The following is an 11431-nucleotide window of genomic DNA, read 5'->3' as shown; positions in this document are numbered from 1 at the left end:
GCAAAACAATTTATTATGGCATTATTATAGTTCATGATTCTGTAGCCGTAGCATCTGGGCCACTGCAGAACCCAGAGAATACATTCTAACGTGCAGCACTGGTGGTATAGTGGTGTGCATAGCCTCATGAGCCCAGTTCCAAGGTACGTCTAATTTCAAAGGTCCTTGGGGAAAGAGTCAAACTGAGACAGCTTAAAATCATGCCCCACCCTCTTCTCCCTCTCCCTCCCCCTCCCTCCCTCTCTCCCTCTCTCTCTCTCTTTCTGTATCTGTCTCTCTGTCTCTCTCTGTCTCTCTCTCACTGATCTATGACCTATGACGTACGACCTAAAGCAATAGGTTATATGTTCCATATACACTCATCACACATCTGTGAAAGACCAACAGGGAGCCACATACCCATCACTGGTCCACAGCAATTCTGAAATCCAGTCACAGGCACATGAAAAAGGCGTACAGTTTTACTCTCTGTACATGGTTGGGTCTGCTCTCTAAAATGGCTTTTTTCACAAATAAAAACACCCTGTGTTGGTGGCTAAATGATTTTCCTAAGTTCTCGTGTCTTCTAATTTTGAATCTCCAGTGCACTATTAAGTCTAAATGAATCCAATTCTCTTAAAATTTTTATGACTTCCTACATCTCAAGTTATAGCCAAACACATTAGAGAAAAGTTATCCCCACAACTATGTTTTGAGACAGGCCTCCAGTTTGTCAACATATCAAGGTGCTGTGGGGAAATGTCCTTAAGTTCTTAGAGGACTTCCCCGTCCCTTAGGCATCACTTTAAATGATTCTAGGGACTTAAATCTTGTTGTTATACCTGTGGTTTCAACTCTGTCCCAAGATCATCTTTAAAGAATTTGTTGCCAGCTGAAGATACTAAAATTATGAAAGCTTCATTTCCCGATTTAGCATCTCCTGGACCCTTCGTATCTACTTTGAGTTTTTCCTAGAAATTGAGTTCTTTCCTTACTTCATCTCTGTTTTCCTGTTACATGTACATAACCTATTATATGTAACCATCCAAAGGCACTCTGGCCCCTACAGCAGTCCATGTAGAAACCCTCTTAAAATTGAATACACAGTTGACTGAATACATGTTCTGCCTTCCACATTCCTGGTTGTGACAGTGTTACAGGCGTTTCCTCTACAACATAATGTAATCCACCCTTTATCAGCCTCTACAAGCAAGTCTCCCCCATGTCATCAGGTTCCCCAACACCCACTTGCTTCCCCAAAGCCTCTGCCACCTACTCAGTCCTAAAGGAGAGGTCACATGACTTTGATTTTTGTTATGGCAACGTATTACTTCCAGACATTGTTTTTTCATGATATATATATATATCTTTGTAAGAAAAGAAAATATCAAGCAAGTGTGCGGTGGCGCACGGCTTTGGCGCCCGCCCTCTGTTGGCGGACTGTGCCCGGGTCTCCGAGTTCAAATCCCGTCCCGGTCTCCCCGTGTGACTCTCAATGAGTCTCATGGGAAAAAAAAAACTTAAAAATAAATAAATAAAAAATAAAAAAAGAAAAGAAAATATCCCACATGCTATGGAGAGATTGGTCCATGGTTAAAAGTACTTGCTGTTCTTGCCAAGGACCCCTGTGGATTCCAGCACTCAAATCAAGTACATTAAAATCCCCTGTAACTTCAGATCCAAGGATCCATCACCCTTTCTGGCTTTTGTGGGTACCAACTTGCACATAGTAAACACACACACACATATACATACTTTTTTTTTAAATACCCCAACAAACTTAGTGACTTAACCATTCATTGGTCATGATTCTGTGATCTAAGTCATTCTGCTGATCATGCCTGGCTTGAATCTCTCATGGAGCTGCTTCCATCTGGGAAGTCCTTGGAGACTAGGCTTAACTGGTCTCTCCACACTGTAATGAGGTTTTTAGGTCTGGGATGATCCGTGGCATACTGGTCTCAGGTTTCTAAGATGCTGAGTCCCACTGTGCACATTTACCTGACCTCTGCTTCCATCTCATTTGTTGATGTCACATTAGCCAAAATAGGTCACAAGGATGAACCCAGTACCAGTGACAGGTTTGTTAAAGAGTATGAATAACAAAGGGTATGTTCTATTGGAGTCACCGCAGTAACAATCCACTGTAGTGCCAAAATCCAAGTTTCATGCTTTTTCCTGGATTCCCACTCAAGCATGTAAGCCAACAGCTTACTCACCTGTTTGTATTTGCTGTCTTTAACTGAATTGAAGACACATAGATATTAGCAACACAAGGACAAGAAGGGCTAAGACTGTTTCCATGTACAGTCTTAGAGCAAAAGACTAACAACAATATTAATCATTAACTACCATCTTCCCATGTCCTTATGAATCCAACATATTTTATGACTGAGGATATTTCCAACATCAAGAATTTTAAATAAAGAAGTCTGACTCGTTCATTGTGGATTTGTTACAGCCATACCAATTCAAGAAATAAATTCCCTATGAATTCACAAATTTTTCATCCTAAATCACTGAACAACTGAATGATCATATGACAGAAACTCCTCAATATTTGAACTGGAAAAAAGAACCAAATAGAATCACTGGAATTTCAAAACCAGCATTAGAGTTTGGCTGAGATCAGATGTTAGACTTGATTTGTCTTCCCATGAGAAGATATAGGTATATTTAGTTTTCATTAAAATAAAGAGAATAAGGAATGTGTTTTTATTTAATGGCTTCAAATTTTCTCTTCGTATCAATCATTTTGTCTAGAACAAGTTGGGATGTTTTTTTATCAGCAGTAATAGATAATGATGAATACACTTGATTAATGGTATCTTGCTTTCGAGGATTAATAAGCCATAAAACCCTGTGCCCAGACACAATTTCCTCTTGCTACCAAGTATGATTTTAATAACTCATGTGTGTTTGCATTCTCCCCCATGCAGCAGATTATTCCATCAAAACGTAACAAGGGGATTCTCTGAGAACTCAATTTGTACGTAGTGGCTTTTTGTTCTGTTTGTTTGCTTGCTTGTTATGCAATTAACCTTCTGCCTATGTTTCCAGTTCCAGCAAATGATGTTCTTCCTCCAATCTAGCAAACAATGGAAGGCATTCCTAAGCTTATTCTTTGGGACTAGAGGGGGGGCCACTAATATTTTCTATATTCTTAATCTATTAGTCCTTCCAATGTGAAGCCTACTATTACTGAATGGTAGTGGTGACAGGGACAATGATGATGATGATGATGATGATGATGATGATGATGATGATGACAAGGAAGAGGAAGGGAGAAGGGGAGAGTCAGTGTTTACTGAGTTCTCATGGTAGCAAGCATTGTTCTAAACACTTTATGTAGATTAATTTATTTAATCCTCATAGCTGTCAAAGTAGGCTATTATGATAATTTCCCCTTTACACAGATGAGCTCATATGTGCCCTTTTTCAGGCAATATAGTTCTTAAGTGGTGCATCAGGATTTGAAAACAATACCACCTCTATTAATTCAAAGATACTAAGCCCACGTAGAATTTGGAGGTCCTTCCTGTGCCTATAACCTTCCTGTGACTCTACTTGCAGGAGCAAGTCACTAACACTCATATATTTTGACAGAAATTTACCCTACTTTTTTGATGATTTGCACAAATTGTTAATAGACGCTTACTGAAGCTTCTGGCCAGTCGCCTAACACTAAGATCATCTCAGCCAGACACCCTCCTTAATTGTCTGGGACTCTGTGTTCTCCTAGAACTCAAATGGGATTGCTAATTTACTTACCACCTCTATAGCCATCTATATTTCTTTATGTAGCCCTGGTGACCTCACAGAATTCAGATCTTAAACTGGCCAGTTCTCTGTAACTTATTAGACACCACCACCACCCCATGCACTTGTTGATTGACACATAAGCCCTGAGGGATAAAGTTCTTATTTCTCTCCTCAGCTTCCTCTTACAGCATATTTTTTGTAACAACGTATGTCCCCATAACCCCCTTACAATGAAGATGGCTGCCAATCCCCCCTCCAGAGCTGGGTTTATCTTGAGACATGCACCTTCCTCACGCATCCCACTGTATCCCAATCCAACAGTCAATAAAAATGTGCTTTGTGAGGGTCTACTGTATGTCAGGGCCTATGGCAGGCACCGAAAATGGACCATGGTTCTAGGAGCTTTTATCCCTACCATCCCTCACTCCCAACATAGCAACATGACTAATTTTGGTCAACCTGAAAATAAGATAAAGGAAGGGGTGTTTTAGAAAACACGCAGACTAAACCACCTTTATAATCTCTTGCAACCCCACCCCCATCCTCTTGATTTCTCTCTAAGGCAAGCATTTATTAGTTTGATTTCAACATACACACACTTGTACCTGTAATTACTATATAATGTCTGTTTACTTTTTTAAACGAAAATGAATTTAAATTAATCTTGTTTTGTGAATTTCAAGGCACCCCCGGAGATAAATGAAGACACTCCAGGGTGTCATCAAACCAGTGCTTGGAATCCTTGCTCTAAAAAGTGGAGAAGCAAGCTCATTAAACCTTCAAGGAGCCAGAGGGAGAAATGTATGCAGAATCGCAGGCAGAGAGAGCACAGTAAGGAGAGAGTTTCATATACAGAGAGTGGGAGAAAGGTGGCTACCAAAATGTGGTGCTTAGGGAAAGTCTCTTTCATTTATTCCTAAGTTCTCTCTATCATAGAGGTGACACTGAGGACATTCCAAATGCCCTCTTTCCTCCCTAGAAATGCTCATCTGAGATATAGAAGAAAAGAAAGGTGAATATTATTTTCCAGAGGCCAGAAAATATAGAGATAACAGGTTCACAGCATCCGAGTCAATTTCTTGAGACTTCCCACATCAGTACTGCAGGCTGAAAAGATTGGTGGGAATTTCCCAGAAGTCTTTGAAATCTACAATGGGATCCTTTGCAGGCAATGATCTTGAGAGAATCTCACTTGAGTCATGTGGGCCAAGCTCATCTGTGACCTTTGCTGAACAGCCCAGCCAACAGGTACATAAGCCTCAAGCTCCTCACATTGTTTCCCTCGATGCCTGGGCTGCATGGACTGGCTCCTCTTTGCATGGTCTGTTTTTCTCATAAATGTACCTTAATTCTTCAGCAACACTTACTTGCATAGTGTATTGTCTAAAGGTTTAAGTGGTTTAAATGTATAATAAAATTCTTTGTAGGGCTGGGTTTGAACCCAGGACCTTGCACATGCTGGGCAAGCTCTACCACTGAGCTATAGCCACAGAGCTATAGAGATACACGGAAGCTCAGAAGAGTACGGAAGCCTTGCGTGGTAAAGAAGCCTTCCTGGGACACTTGGGTTGCCTCCAGACTGAACATTGGGAGAGATGCAGTGCTACAGCGAGCTAAAGGAAAGGGGAGCAGGTATGGGACACAGCTGGGCAAAGGAGGAAGGAGCACCCTGCTTCTCTGAGGACACATGCCTCTCTGGATGACAGGAATGTTACAATAGAATGCTGCGAGATGAAGCTGAAGAGAAAAACAAGAACCTTAGCCTACAGGGCTTATGTGTCAATCAACAAGTATATGAGGGGGTCTCTGGAAGGCAATACAACTAACAGAGTACTGGTCAGGTCAAGATCTGTACTCCATGAGGTCATCATAAAGGGGACATTTGTAGAGCCAGACTTGAGGAGGCCAGTCTAGGGGACGACAGGCATGATGATTCCTAAGGAGGTTCTGGAAAGATGGAGTCTAGATGAGAAGAACTGCCATGGAACAGGAAAGGGGGCGTGATGTGCTAAGTTGCCCATGGCTCCCTCTCTCTTTCTTTCATACTGTGGGAGAAGCAGAGCGCATGTAAATTGGATTGCAACCAGAGTAGTTTCTGCCATGCCTGGAATGTAGTTAAAAAGGGAAGAGGGCAGACAGTGATGTTTCAAGAATTCCCCCAGAAAGGAAATCTAGGAACCAAGCCCTTCCTTGGAACAAAAACAGGAAAAACACGTGTACATTTAAGCATATTTTTCTTGGATCTCTTTCTAACTTGTACCTACAGCCAATAGATTGTTCTAACTCAGACTGTTAGGTGTTTCTAATTGGCCCTGGGCTTCCATCCAGGCCAGTTAGACTCCTCTAACTATCAATGTGTGCCCCCCTCCTCCTCCTCTGCTGCTGCTGCTGCTGCTTCTGCTGTTGCTGCTGCTGCTGCTGCTGCTGCTGCTGCTGCTGCTGCTTGCCTCCTCTGCCCACAGACATGCTCGGTAGTTTCTCAGCTCTAGAGAGGTGATACTGATGAATGCTGTATTAGTGGAATCTGAGAGTCTGAATTTCTCACAAGCACCATGTGATGTCAGTTGTGGGTCGGAGCTGGAGAAGCACTAATGAAAGGGAGAAGCACTAATGGGAAGGAGAAGCAGTAATGAGAAAGAGCCTGGTGAGGAGCATGGCTTTGGGAAGCCCCGGGAGAATGAGGTGTTGGCTGTGTGGGCTTTGTCAATTGACTATCTTTGTTGAACTTCAAATAAAAGATGAACCAGTGTGGTCACTGCTTTGGAAATTAAGAGGCTTAAAATAAGGCCCAGAGACAAGAAACAATATAGTAATTTAGGATCTACTAACACTATTGTAGTCAGAATATTAGTAATTAGTAAAAATAAGTGAGAAGAGGACCTGGAAGTTCTCTATTGTTCCAGAACAAAGTGCCACAAACTTGATTGCTAAAGAGATGTTGATTGTATCACAGCTCTGTAGATTGGACTTCCAGTTACAGGTTTTAGCTGTACCCTCCACTGGGACTCTCAACAGGCTGCCATCAAAATGCCAGCTGTTTTCATCTTAACTCCAAGCACATTGCCAGTAAACGTAGGAGAACCCACCGAGATAGCTTGTGTAGCAAGCGTGACTGTTACCCGGGTGTTCCCTCTTGAGTCTGCCTTCACCTGCCGTTTTGAATAGCTATTCGGACATTAAAGCCTGCCTCACCCGTGTACTTCCCTACCTCCAACTCACACAATCACATCTCATCTAAGATGGTATCCCCCGACATCCCAAAAAGATCTTAAATGCAAAAAAATGCAAGAAATCAACTAGCAAATGGTGAGGTTTCGGCTGGGAAACGCTCTGCAACAGTATCAAATCATACATCTTCATCAAGACAAAAGAGAGAAAGAAACAAGGAAAAGCTATCAGTGCCATCTGGTGGAAAGACCTGTATTAAAATGTCCAAGGTGATCTGGCCACACCCAGACCACCTCAGACCTCTACACCCGCAGCCAACACACAGCCAGTAGATTTCAGGACAGTACCAGCATTGGTTTATAGGGACCGTGGCTGGTTAGGAGCAAATGCATTGTGATTGTGCACACCCGGCTCGTGGCTAGTGGTAAAGTAATTTATAGCTCATCCCTAGCTGCCCAAATATAAACCTTTACACACAGAGAGACACACACAAATATTTACCTAGACTACTCTAGTTGGTTACTCTACATGAAATTCACCAGATGTGAAAATTTTGCATTAACCTCTCACAAAACCCACTCATATGCCTTTCCCCTTTGTTTTTATTTTCATTCCTGTACTTATTGGCAATTTATCTTCTTTCTTTCAAATCATATTTTCATCTATAGTAGTTTCCTGTTGCTACACAATAAATTCCCTCAATTTTTGATTAAACAATAAGTATTCATTTACTCGGTGTCTGTATGTAAGGAATTCAGAACAGGATCGGCTAGATGTTTCCAAGCCAGGCAACCCATGAGATTATAATCAAGATGTTCTACCTAAAATCTAGAGTGGAGATGGAGGGATCCACTTCTTGAATAGCTAACTCACAAGCTTGACTGGAAGTCAGAGGCTTCCAGTCCTCTTCACAGACACCTCCCCGCATCCTAACAATGTGGCAGCTGGCCTCCCCACAAGATTTCCCATGACAAATCTTCTCCACAATGAAGAATAAGGAAAAAAATCCAAGTTTATTGTCTCCAAACCTAGGAAGTTATATACTACCATTTGAACAACAGCCTACTTGCTACAAAAGCTGGCACTAACATTGTAGAAAAGAACTACCCCAAGACACGAGATGCCCATTGGAGGCATCTCGGAGGTTGCCTTCCACACAGCCTCTTCTTCATACATCCAATTTCCAGATCTTTGAGTCCTGGTATAAAGTTTGTTAACAAATAGGAAACTCAGAACATTTCAGACTGAGAAAGATTGTTTTGTAGTTCAAGTGACCCTCTGCTTTGATGGGACACAGGGACCTCACTGAAAGAAGGAAGTGTCCAGGTCTACCTTCACTTGTCAGTCAGGAAACTAAGACCTAATGGTGGTTTCAGTGAGAATGGCCCCAGATGCTCATGTGTCTGAGCACTTGGTGCCCAGTTGGTAGAAGTGTTTGGGAAGGATTAGGAGGTGAGGCCTTGTAGCAGGAGGTGTGTCACTGAGTGAAGGTTTTGAGGATTGAAAAGGTCATGCCATTCCCAGTCTCTCTTAGTCTCCCATGTGTTGGCAAAGAGAGGGAGGGAGGGAGGGAGGGAGGGAGGGAGGGAGGGAGGGAGGGAGAAGGGAGAAAGAGAATGTCTCATGCTTCTGGAGTAAGTTTTCAGCTACTACTCCAATGCCATGCCTACAGGATAGTCATGAACTCTGACCCTCTGTAACCACTGAACTAATGTTTTACTTTATAAGTCATCTTGGTCATGGTGTCTTAGCATAGCAGTAGAAAAATAACTAAGACTGGCCTACACACACACACACACACACACACACACACACACATACACACCACATGCACACATAACACAAAAAGAATTATGTCAAAATATTATTATTGATGCGAGAAGGGGTAGTGAGGATGTACTAAAACTACTCTGTTGAGCTTCTGAATAAACAGAAAACTAAATGGAGGAGGAAGTCTGCCTTCAGAAACATCGTGTGGTTCTAGCCCCACCCTCGCTTCCCCCAGTGACTTCATGCTTGTTACTTTTATTGCACAATTAGCTTTCGACTGTATATTATCTGATTGTCAGATACTGGCAATGTCTTTGATGAGAAGTTTAGTACTTTATTACATATTCTGGGAATAATTATATCTGTATCTAAATCCCCCCCAAGTATGGCATAAATTCCTCAATGTCAGGGAAGTTACTAAATCTTTTTGTTCCCCAAAAACATGTCCAACTGTACACACATACCCACATATACACATATACACATAAGATCTATCAACACAGGTGCATGCAATAGGGACTGTGCCCAATAAAGACCAAGAAACCTGCCCCTTTTACAAAAAAAAAAAGTAATTAGACAGAGAGTCGCTTCCTTAAAAGGAGAGACAGGAAGAGGGGGAGAGCTGCAGGAGGGAGATGAGAGGGTGACAGGGGCGAGTATGATTACAATACTCTGTATGAAATTGGTTTTTTTTTTTTTAATGTTAAGCATTTCAGAAAAATAAAAGCATAAACTCAATAAATAAATAGTATTGGATAATGTTCCTTATCTACTTTAATTAGTGTGTGTGTGTGTGTGTGTGTGTGTGTGTGTGTGTGTGTGTACGCATGTAAAACTTCACTGAAGTGTGTAGTCATTGCATGTTTTGATGTGTGAATTATATTACAATAAAACACATGAAGTTTTAATAGAAGTTAGACATAATATTCAACACAGTCTCCATGCAACTGAAGAATCCACAGACACTCTGGAGACTCCCAGTATCTTGCGTATGTCTTGCTAATGCATTCTCTTTATTTTTTCAATCCATTTACTTAACATTTTGAACATTTTGTTCAGGCTCCAGCAAAAATAAAAGAATCTACAAATCAGTCTTAGTTCCAATGAAAACAGGAAACTCTGGCTCAACGAAGTAACTTCCATAGTGGGAGATCAAAGTACACAGAGCCTAAACCCTCCTGAGGCCCAGATAACCCTAAACAGACAAGAACGATCCTGTAGATATTGTGTAAGGGACTGCCATGGTTGCAGGAAGCCTAGCCAGAACCCCAGCAGTGGCTTTTCTTACAGAAACCCTCAGCTGAGACAGAAAATTAAAGGAAACATTTGCAATGGGACACATCTCAGACATGGACCCTGAGCCCTTCTCTCTCTGGAAGATGACAGATGAGCAGACAAGGGAAAACAAGTCTGCACTAGGAGCTAACTGGCCTTTCTTTGCATAGGCAAGCCTGGGTAGGGATGGCTTTTAGCCTCAGAGAGACCCACAAGAGAGAAAGAGCACACTGATAGCAGTTTAGGGGCTCAAGGGAGAGGAGAATCTGTTTCCCAAAGAATTGTTTTTATACTGGAGAAAGAAACAAGCTTGGAGGTGAACAGGAAGGAGATAAGAGATGCAAGAGGAAGGGCAAGAAGTGGGAGTGGAAAATGGACAGAGAAGGCAAAGAACCCAAGATAGGATCTGCTCACCAGGACAGTTCCTGGAAATGTTACTTCCAGAGACAGTTCAGCCAGGTACCATGAAGAACCCCAACAGTGAGAAGATGAATGGGGTGAACTGTGGCTCTCAGGCCACACGGCTCAGGAGGAAAGGGAATGAGGTGGGGAGCTAGGAACCTGGGAGGGGCCCTGTCTGCAGTCAAGGTGCGTTCCCACTGAGCCAGAGCAGGCTATCCACCTTGGGAGGGAGAAATCCCTTCATTTTGCTTAAGCCATGGATAACTTTGTGTATTAGGGGGTAGACAGACACAGATGTCAGGGCAGGAATGAAGGTATTCTAGAGACACGTGTGCCCCTCCCTCCAGCTGTCTCGTTGCTGAAACAATGGACTCCAAGATCCTGGAATTTCCCCAGGAGTCTCATGCTGGGAAAGGAAAAGGCAGGGAGCCTGTTGTTTGAGAGATGGAACATTGTCTCCCAGAGAGAGATTTCACATGTTCTGATGACTTTCCCCTTGTATGAGAGACTAAAGCAGAGGCTAGGATGACAGGGGATTGGGGGACCACACCTTGACCAGGAATGCTGTTATGCATAACTCTTACCTTCTACTTAGGCCTAATCCTTGTGCCAAGACCCCAAAGGTAGACTTGGGTGATAGGGACTGGACCCCTTTGTTTCTCTTACTAATGTAGCACACTGAATAACACACCTCCAGCTTTCAGTAGCAGGTTTACTTAATTGGCAGTTGGAGACAAGTAGCCAATCTTGGTTTGTTATGGCTACCGGGGCCCAGATTTTCACCCTACTGACCAGCAACAAAAGGAGGGTAGGACATCTTCACGGCCAGGTGTTGTGGGCTTAATTCAATATGTCCCTGGCCACAGTAACCAACTTCTCTAGGCCCCTGGTTAAGAAAATGCCCAGGATTTTAAACACAATGATGTTTGGAAGAGTGTAAAGATGGCTGTGTAAAAAGAATGTCATTTCCTGGTTCACTGTAGGAAAGTGTGTTATTAAAAGATTCTGGGAGGGGGTGGAGCAATGGCTCAGCAGTTAAGAGCACTGACTGCTCTTCCAAGGGTTCCATTCCCGG

The sequence above is a fragment of the Arvicanthis niloticus genome, chromosome 16 (assembly GCF_011762505.2).
Source record: "Arvicanthis niloticus isolate mArvNil1 chromosome 16, mArvNil1.pat.X, whole genome shotgun sequence".
NCBI lineage: Eukaryota > Metazoa > Chordata > Mammalia > Rodentia > Muridae > Arvicanthis > Arvicanthis niloticus.
This window is presented reverse-complemented; position numbering follows the sequence as displayed.